We start from the raw sequence: 8,831 nt of genomic DNA on the forward strand, positions 1-8,831 counted from the left end.
TCTTTCATATTTTTACTTAAATAGTCTATATTTCCTCTACTTTAACATGGTTAGAATAGTATATGACATAGTTATAATATGGAGTATAGTTATAATTATTTAATGTCCTTGTCTACTCATTCCACCATCTGTATCATTTCTGGGTCCGTTTCTACTGATTAATTTTTCTCCTTATTATGGGTTGTATATTGTCCAGCTTTTTTACAAGCTTCGTAATATTTGCTTGGGTGACCAAAATAAAATTTACCATGTTGAGTGCTGCATATTTTTGTGCTCTCCTTAGAATTCTTGTGCTTTGTTCTGTGTCAGAGTTATGTATCTGGAAACAGTTTGAGTCTAGATTTTTCTTCTTTTGTGGCTAGCTTTTATGCTTTGTTATTTGGAATCAGAGCAACCTTTAGGACTAACATTGTCCTCTGCTGATATAGCACCCTTCTGAGTACTGTGCCTGACAACCCGTGAGTGTGGAGATTTTCCGACTTTGGCTGATGGAAACAAATTATTTATAGCGCTGGGTGAATATCAAGGATTGTTCCTTCTGATCCTTTCAGGTTTTCTTTCCGTGGCACTGTGTGGTTTCCTCCCACATATTCCGCTGGAGGTTCCGGGAAGAGCCTCAGTGGACGTCCAGAGCTCGCTCTTTGTGCTGCTCTCTCTCTTCTGGCACTCTGCCCTGCACACGCTGGCCACTGTGGCACCTAGACACCCAACTCCACTTCCTCATCCCAGAAAGACCTAGGAGCTCTGCCTGACTTACCCCTCTTGATGCTGCCTTCTGGATACTGCCTTCAGGTAGCAACCTGGGGCAATCGCTGGGCTCACCTTTGTTTATTTCTGTTCTTTCAGGGATTCCTCACCTCTGCTCCCTCATTGCCAATGTCTGAAAACATTGGTTCATATATTTTGACCAGTGTTTAGTTGTTTCAGGCTGCTGGATAAATTCGTTTGAAACGCAGCTAGTCATGAGAAGAAATGACAGAAGAGCATATGTTAAGGACTGAGGCAATAGTTTGGTGTATCCTGAGAACAGACGGGAGACTGGTTTGTGTCCATCAGTGGAGAATGATACGTGCTGAGGATGGAGTGACCAGCAGGTCTTTGGGCATGGCCAGTGCCGGGCTTAAGTATTATTCTAAGTACATGGGTGGTCATGTAAGGTTTTTAAAACACACGTTATATGCTTCACAGTTTAAGATCAGTCTTGATGCTAGTTGGAGAATAGGTTCAAAGCTGCTTGAATGGACATGGGGACATGAGGTAGGAGGCGCCTTCGGGAGTCCAGTGAAAGATGATGGTGACCAAACAGAGAAGAAGCAGTAGATGTGGAGAGAAGAGGGTGGCTTCAAATTGTGCTTTGTGGAAAACAGAAGTGGCTGATGCATTGGAGGTGGACGTGAGAAAAAGTAGGAATCCTAAGGTTTTGGTTTGAGTAACCCAGTGGCCCGTGGTGCCTTTTTCTAAGAGAGTCAGGACTAGGGGAGGAGGACAGTACTAGCAAAAAGAGTGTCCAACACTCCCAGTGATACCTACGACCTGCTCCTCTCCTTCTTTGATAAAACATTTTTTTCAGTCTTGCTTAAATTAAGTCCTCCATAAACAGGACAGTTTCCCCCTCATTTCAGCCAGATCAATCTTTCTGTTCAGGAATTCTGGAGGGTTGCAGGTTTTTGTTCGGTGTGCATAGCAGGGGGAGGGGGAGGGGGAGGGGAGCGGGAGGGGTGGTTCAGAATTCAGTTATGAACATGCTCATTTTGAAATACCTATTATACAGTCCAGTGGCTATCTGTGTCTGGAGTTCTGGGCTAGAGATAGATTTTGGAAGTAAGCCACATAAAGACGGTAACGTTATAGAAATGGATGCAATCGTGTAGAGTGAGGGTAAAGAGGAGGGGGAAAGGATCCAAGATGGAGCCCTGAGGAACACAGCACTGAGAAGCCAGTTAGAAGAGGGTTACCCAGTAAAGGTGACTAAGAAGGAATATCTGAAGAAGCAGGGAGAGCCCGGCTGGAGTGGCTCAGCTGGTTGAACATCATCCTGTGCAACAAAAGGTTGCCAGTTTGATTCCCGATCAGGGCACATACCTGAGTTGCAGGTTTGATCCCCAGTCAGGGCATGTGCAGAAGGCAACCGATGTCTCTCTCACATCGATTTCTCCCTCCCTCCCTCCCTCCCTCCCTCCTTTCTTCCTCTCTCTAAGCATGTCCCTGGGTGAGGATTAAAAGAAGAAGCAGCAGCAGGGACAAAACCAGGAAAATGAGAATGGAGTGTTTCCAGGAGGAAGCACTTCTTTCATTCAATGGGTATTTATTAAGTCTACTGAGCACCAGACCCTTTTTTAGGCATAATAATAACTTGAATAGAACAAAACTTACAGTGTGGAAGGAAGGCAATAAAGAAATAAACAATTATGTATATAAGACATCTTATTGGACAATAAGTCCAGTGAAGAAAAATGTTGCAGAATAAGGGAACAGGGACCTGTGGAAGGTGTAATTTTAGGGTGGTCAGAAAAGGCCCTATTTGAGGAAATGAAATTTGAGCAAACAACAGAAGGAAGTGAGGAAGCTAAACAGGAAGATGTCAGGTAAAGAGCATGCCAGTCAGAGGGAATAGCAAGTGCAAAGACCACGGTGGGCTCGTGTCAAGCATGTTTCGGGAACAGCAAAGCATGCCTGTGGCTGGAGTGAGGTAAGTGAGGGGGGAAGGAGAGAGGATATTAGAGAGGGAGCTAGCACCAAATCATGTGGCACTTGCAAGGCCACTGTAAGGACTTCGGACTTGAATCTAAATGGTGACAAGCCATTGGAGACATGATGGCTTCTGCCTTTTTTTTTTTTATGAAGGTGTGATTTTCAGCTGAATGAGTGTTGTGAAAACCACCCAAGAAGACCCAGCATTTTTCCTAGTGCTAGTTTTTCCCTGATGCTAGTTTAAATGAAGGCCCTGACCTTGTTCAGAATGCACCGTCCAACCTGTGCTGTAATAGTAATGAGTCACAGTCATGGAACGCCACTGTGTCAGCCTTAAATGTGGCACCAGGGTTATCATCTCTCCTCTTAACAACAACCCCCTGAAATAGACTCATGATCACCCCCATTTTGCAGAATGAAATATTGAGGCTTAGAGTGGCGAAGTGCCTTCCCCGGACCACACAGCCTGGGGTGGCTCTGACCTCTGTGAGATTGGTGCTTCCTTATCGCTCTCATTCCAAACTGTTCGCTAGAAATGCTCAAGGTGCTTTGCCAAAGCAAAAAAGGGGGTTTCCGAGTCCCCCGCCATCTCTAGATGTGGCCTGAATGCACGACCACATCTGCGAGTGACTCAGCCTGAGTCTGGTCGATGCCCCCTGCGTGCTCCGTCTACACACCTGTGGCCTCGCGCCAGGTCGTGCGGATCCTGGCTCTGTGTCTCCCTTAGTGTGTCTCTCACTGGCAGCCTGCCTTCCATTCCTGCTGCTGCATAATCTAGTTTGCGTGCTTGTCCCTTCTTGTGCTCGGGTCTTGAGCTCTCACCTGGAAAAGGCCTCTGCTTGCCTCGCTTCCCACCAACCCATCCTCCACCCTGTGGCCAGAATAACTTGGCTGAAACGCAGGTCTGATCTTGTTCTTCCGCTTGATATCCGTATGGGTGGTCTGTTGTCTGGAGAATTAAGTCCAGACTTGGTGGCCTGGCTCCCCATGGCCTGACGTCAGCCTACCTTTCTGTTGCTGACTCTGCCCTTCATGAAGCCATATTCCCACAGAGACCCCGCTCACCTCTGCCTGCTGCCTGCTGCCTGCGCCACCTCTGGTCCATTTCTGCTGTTAGAAATTCTGCCCGGACCATGTTGAAGACTTAGCTCAGCGGCCACCTTTTCACAAAGACATCTCTGACCAGCACTCCTGATGGGTAACTGCCCCCTCTCTCTGCTCCCCCACCATTCCTGGCCCATGTGCTAAGGTGGCCCTGCTCCACTGTCACATTTAAAGACCACACGCCTGTCTCTCCTCTACCCTAACACACGTGGCTGCCACTCAACCGTACACTCTGTGACTTACTCATCTTTAAATTCCTATTCATCTTGATTTTCTAGACAGCATAGTTTCTAGACTATAGTAGGTGCTCCCTACATGTGAATAGAATAATGAATTCAGGGAAGACAGAAGAGATGCGGAGGAAAAAGCAAGAAGAATACCCTTTATATAATTTCTTGAACAGTTTGTAATTCATTAGACAAATCCCTACAGACCGTCTCTGTGTGGCAGGCACCCACTCAGAACCGGGGTAGGGGTACAGGATTAACTGGTGAGAGCCTTGCCCCAGGGCTCCAGCGCCATGGCCAAGGCTGCTGTTCTTTAACTCTAGCTGGAGGGCCCACCAGACCCTTCTCCTGTCTGAGCTGCCTCCTTTCTGATGCTCAGTGTCCTGGCCCATTTTCTGGGGGTGAGGTCATTGGATGCCATACTTGCTCTGGCTCACTTCCCTCCCCTACGTTCTGTCTTTGGCCTGTGCCGGGCCCAGGGCCTCGAGGAGAGTGCTTGGGGCTGAGATGCAGTCTTCTGGCTGAACCACTCACCCAGCACCTCAGGCCTTGGCGACAGGCAGGAAGACGGGCCACCTTTCATCTCCCGCCGCCCCCCCCCCGCCCCCCGACTCCGGGCTGAAGGATGCGCTTGACCCCGGGAATCTGCTCTCTTGCTCATTTGGGAGCTGTCAGTGCCGTTCTGGTCCCCAAAGGATGCTAACGTTGAAACGAAAACAGAAACAAAAGCAAAACCTGTAGGCGGGCGTCCAAAAAGAGGCAGGCTTACTCCATCCCTGGGCCTGTAGCTCACAGGAATGACAGGCTGAGCTACCAGGCGGCAGGACACCCAGGGCTACAGCTGCGCAGAAGGAAGTTGGTAACTGCGGATGATCAAGGCAGGCGAGAGCAGGTGTACACGTGGGGGCTTTGTATCTGGCTAGAGATTCGGGCCTGACAAAACACCTGTTGCCCTCTGTCCTTCCTCCAGGGGTGTCCCAGAGCACACGGTGACAGCTTCTGTCCAGCACCTTTTCCTACCTCATAGAAATATCAGAGGACGTATTCAATTATAAAGAAGAAAATATGAGGAACGACAACCCCACCCAGCATAGCCACTGCCACTCTTCCATTGTTCCCGTTGCCACCTTAAAATGCATTTCCCATCACTGAGACCACGGCCTAAATAGAATTTGATGTTTTTCTACAGTTTTATGCTCTGTTTTCTGCACAGTCTCCTGGACTGGACCGCTGTGGGGACAGCATGATCAGGGAGCTCACGAGGGGGAGGCTGCCCCCGTTGGGGTGCGGCCTCAGGGCGGACAAGCAGGCACCCCTAATTCAGCTCTAGGTGCCACCGCAGCTCGATCTGAAGCCTGAGGCAGCCGGTACTGCAAATCTGCTTCGAGACGTGGAGTTTTCAGCACATTCTCCCAATCTCTTACTTATATACTTCCCACTGCTCTTGGCAGGACAGCTTTGAAAGTGTTTGGCATCCTATACTTCCATTTGCATTTCCTTTCTGCAAGGCACTTTCTTAACGGAGCTGCTTATTCCTCAATAGGAAAAGGCTTCCAGGTTGAAATGGCTCCAGTTCTCAGTATAGGGTGCCCAGAGTCTCGGTATCTTGTTGTTGTTGTTTAGTTTCTTGCTTTAATTTAAATGTTTTAAAACTTCTACTTCATTTAAGTTGGTTTTGAAGATACAGGGAATGGGGAAGATAACAAACCTAACAGGTAGCACCAGGGAAAGAAAGATGGACAAAACTTAGATAAGAAACTTAAAAAAATAACATGGTACAGAAATTCTGAACATATTTACAACCATTGAATTGTACACTTTTAATGGGTGAATTGCATGATATGTGAATTAACCTATTTAAAATTGAGAGAGAGAGAGGAGAAAGAGAGAGACATCGATTTTTTGTTCCACTTATTCATGCATTAATTGGTTGATTCTTGTATGTGCCCTGACCAGGATCAAACCCATAATCTTGGTGTATTGGGAGAACCCTCTAACCAACTGAGCTACCGGCCAGCGCCTCAGTAAACCTTTTTCAATGGTACAGAAAGAAGGGGGGAGAAACATGGTATCTGTGTTGGAGTCCAGGTCAGAGAAGAGAAGAGGAAAGGCGACGTTACCTGTGTGCTTTAAGAACACCCATGTAAGCGATTCGTGTGCCTGCACGCCTGGGCCTGCAATGAAGCCATGTTGGGGAGGGCTCCGCTGGTTATATTTATAGCCATGTGGTTGCTACCGGCAGCCAGCAGGTCTCACTTCTCTTTTCTCCACGTCCTAATTCTGTTCTAAAATGCCGCTCTGATGGCAAGGCCTGTGAGTCCGCGCACCTACGCGTCACACAGGGGCTTCCTAGGTCTGCTCTGGTCCCACACAGGCCTGTGCCCTGACCTGTCTCTGGTTGCAGCACGAAGTCTGAAGGACTGGGGATCCAGACCCTCCCGGGGCCATGAAGATGAACCTCTGCTTGGGGTGGCCCTATGTCCCGTGTGTTTCAGAAGCACTTGAGGAAGGCAGTTAAAATGCACTCTCCAGAGCACACCCAGAGCTTCTGATCTCATCGTTCCCAGCAGAGCCTGGGGATCTGCCTTTTGGGCAGCCACTGGTGTGATGCTGATGCTAAAAGTTCAGAAACCACACTTGGAAGAGCACCCCGATTCTGGTGTCACCCAGCCATCACCACCAATGCAGCAAAAGAATGCCCTGTCTCCCCTCGGGTCTCCATCACTTAGGCTTCACGTCCCGGATCATCAGATGGACTCTGCACGCTCCCCTTAGCCCTCCCCGCCTTGGGGACAGCATGTGCGTTGAGAGGGGCTCCCACGGAGACTCAGTCCGTGCAGCCGCTCCTTGGGGACCGCCCACTGCACCTCCTCGCTAGAAGACACAGGGTGCGCTGCAGGAAACAAAGCTAATGGTGGGCAGGCCCTGGTTCGTGACTCCCTCTCGCACAGCTCTTCCCCAGCTCCGAGTCCTCGTTGACCTACACACAGGCACACCCTCAGCACAATATCAAGCTCGCTTCTCCTGTGGGCATCACCACCCACTTCCCTGCACAGCCAGTCCGCCATTTCTCGGCTCTTATGCCCAAGTTTTGCATAAAGTATCACTGTTATGCATGCTTAGATCCTAAAGACTTTTGTGCACCGTGTACACGTGCCCATGCTCGTATGCAGGCGCGTGCGCGAACACACACACACACACACACACACACACACACACACAGAGGAAATGGCAGGGCACAATACCAATACATCACCATATCAACCTCTGGTCTAGAGGTGCCTTTTATGATGCAAAGGGCATATGGTTCAGAGCTTAGAGACCTCAGTTCAAATCCTACCTCTGCCACTGCCTAGTTACCTGACCTTAGGACGTTAGTTCCGGTCCCTGGGCCTGAGTTTCCTTATTGGGATGAAAAGTGAACGCTGGTGAAGCATCTAGGACTGTGCCGAGAACCCGATAGGAAACCCACGAGTGTTAGGTAACTCTTTTAGTTCTATGTTCTATTTTATTTTATCTTTTCTCTCACAGGGCATATTAGTCAGGCTCTCAATTGCCAAAAGCAGCGGCGAGGGGATTGATGCGAGGCGGTGGGGAGCTCGCAGAGTTGCCAGGAGGCTGAGGAGCCAGTTGCAGAGAGTGGGCTGGAACCGACAAGCTCACCCGAGACCATGGCAGTCTGCACCTCCCACCTCCGGGCAGCCTGGTGCCTGACCTCCCACCACTGCCCTGAGCCCTGGATGCACTGCCCGTCCAGGCAAAACCAATTCTCTGTTGGCTCTGCTTCTTGCATCACTTGCTCTGGAACTAAAACAGCTCAGAGAGAGGGACCCAGGCCCTCAGGGGCCGGGCTGTCCTCCGGCTGCAGGGGTTGGGGTGGCTCTAGCTGTTTTGGCTTCCATAGTTGGCATTCCTCAAGACTCAGAGCATTCAGAGGTCAGGCAGCCGAACAAGACCACTGTGCAGAGCGGATTCTCACCTCTTCTGATGCTCAGGTCTCATCCCCATTCACACACAGTCCTTCTTAAGTTCCCAGGGCACTTTCTCCATATCTCCAGGGTCGCATCTGCCCTGTTTTCCTACCAATGAGTGATGTGTTTAAAGGACCGAGGTGGGCTCTTGACCGCAGGAAGTCTGTCTCACATCCTCGTAGCCCAGGTTCTTAGCACCTAGTAGGTGCTTAATTATCTTTGGGAACATACCTTTCTGCCTTGTCTCTCAACACACAGGCTCCTTACACACACACACACACACACACACACACACACACACACGGCACAGATCTGTTTACAACATGGAAATAGGCCTGCGAATGTGTCCTGCATACTGTGAAGTGTTGGGCAAGTGCGCCTGATCTTAGCCAAAAGGCTGAGAAGCGGTAAATGTTGGACAAATGAAAGCCGACATATTGTTTATTTCATTCTCGTTCGGCAATTCCTGTTGAAGAGCTGCGTGCCCTTAGTACTGTTTTAACAGGAGGAAGTTAGGGCGCGGGATTCCCGTCCACCTTTTCCAATTCTGCGGAGCATCTTGGTTCCTTGCCGTCAGAAAGCGACCCAGACGGAGGGGCGGGGCCCAGCCCAAGCAACCCCTTGCCCCGGGGACTTTCTGATGAGCTGCCCCGAGTCCCGGCGGGTCCCGACCTGGCCGCTCCGTCCCCCTCTCGCAGCGCAGGTTGGCAGGGGCCACACGCGCGCACAGCCGCCCCTGCTCACGTCCCCAACCGCGGGTCCGGTTCTGGCTCCGAGCAGCCGGCGCGCCCGCCCCCGAACGGGCCCTGGTGCACTTGGCCGCCGGGTGCTGCCCGCG

Source organism: Myotis lucifugus, unplaced genomic scaffold, assembly GCF_000147115.1.
Source record: "Myotis lucifugus unplaced genomic scaffold, Myoluc2.0 scaffold_853, whole genome shotgun sequence".
Taxonomy (NCBI): domain Eukaryota; kingdom Metazoa; phylum Chordata; class Mammalia; order Chiroptera; family Vespertilionidae; genus Myotis; species Myotis lucifugus.